This window comes from Pantherophis guttatus, chromosome 9 (assembly GCF_059756535.1).
Source record: "Pantherophis guttatus breed Tessera chromosome 9, ASM5975653v1, whole genome shotgun sequence".
Lineage (NCBI taxonomy): Eukaryota > Metazoa > Chordata > Lepidosauria > Squamata > Colubridae > Pantherophis > Pantherophis guttatus.
The window spans coordinates 7,632,501-7,634,017 of record NC_142071.1 but is presented as its reverse complement, the minus strand read 5'-3'; positions in this window follow the sequence as shown (position 1 = coordinate 7,634,017).

Here is a 1,517-nt window from a genome sequence, read left to right as displayed (position 1 = left end):
GTTTCCAAGTGATCCTTTCCAGTTGCCCTAGTCAGAGAGTAAATCCAGAACCTTTTGCATCCATTACATGTGTTGCACTCCAGAACAAAAATCCTTTCCTAGATTTTCTGCTTTAGCTTCCAGCATTACTTATTGTTGGTGGGAGGTTTCTCCATGGAACTGAGCTGCTTCTGCACACAACTACCGTATTCTTCAGAGTATAAGATGCACCTTTTCCCCCCAAAAAAGAGGGTGAATATCTGGGTGCGTCTTATACTCCGAATGTAGCCCCGCCCAGCAGTGATGGGTTCCAACCGGTGTTACCACCGGTTCTTTTCGTGCACGCTCTTTGCGCCTTAGATTTCTGCCCAGCTGAGATGCAGCAATCCACTCTACCATGCCTATCAGCTGGGCTAAAAAACAACAAATAAAGATAGGTATAACATGGGGGCGGGCGGGAGGGCCCCCAAGAGCCAAGGACCCCACAAACTACCTAATTTCCCCCATCTCAAAGGCAACTAATGACAGTAAGAATCCTGCCACTCAACTCCAATATCTATAAAAATCTTAGGTCTTAGAAAAAAGGTGGGAGTGGTATTTAAAACACATACATAATACATACATATACACACACACACACACACACACACACACACACACACAATACACACACACACATATTTATAAACAAATATTCATATATACTCAATTATATACATTTATATTCATATAAATATATATACTGCTCAAAAAAATAAAGGGAACACAAGCAGAAGACATCAGGGATCTGAATGAATGAAATAGCCTTATTAAATACTTTGTTCTTTACATACAGTAGTTTATACACTGCTCAAACAACTAAAGGGAACACAAAACTACTGTATGTAATGAACGAAGTATTTAATAAGGCTATTTCATTCATTCAGATCTCGGATGTCTTCTGCTTGTGTTCCCTTTATTTTTTGAGCAGTGTATAGATATGTATGTATGTATGTATGTATGTATTTCTCTTTAGCCAGGTTCTTCCTACGTAAACCAAGATTTTTATGCAGCCCTAATTCAGTGAAATCACAATCCACTAGTTTCTAGGGTTTTTTTCTGGCAGCCAGCAAACACTCTGCTGCCCATTGGGAGACTAAGGAGCAGCAGAGAGTTTGCTGGCTGCCAGAAAAAAAACCTAGAAACTAGTGGATTGTGATTTCACTGAACTAGGGCTGCATAAAAATCTTGGTTTACGTAGGAAGAACCTGGCTAAAGAGAAATACACATAAAGCCTACGAAAAGGAAAGAAAACATATATATATCAGTGGTGAAATCCTAATTTTTTTACTACTGGTTCTGTGGGCGTGGCTTGGTGGGCATGATGTGGCTTGGTGGGTGTGGCAGGGGAAGGATATTGCAAAATCTCCATTCCACCCCACTCTGGGGCCACCCAGGGGTGGTATTTGCCAGTTCTCCGAACTGCTCAAAATTTCCGCTACCAGAACCTGTCAGAACCTGCTGGATTTCACCTCTGATATATACCGCACGTGGGATGG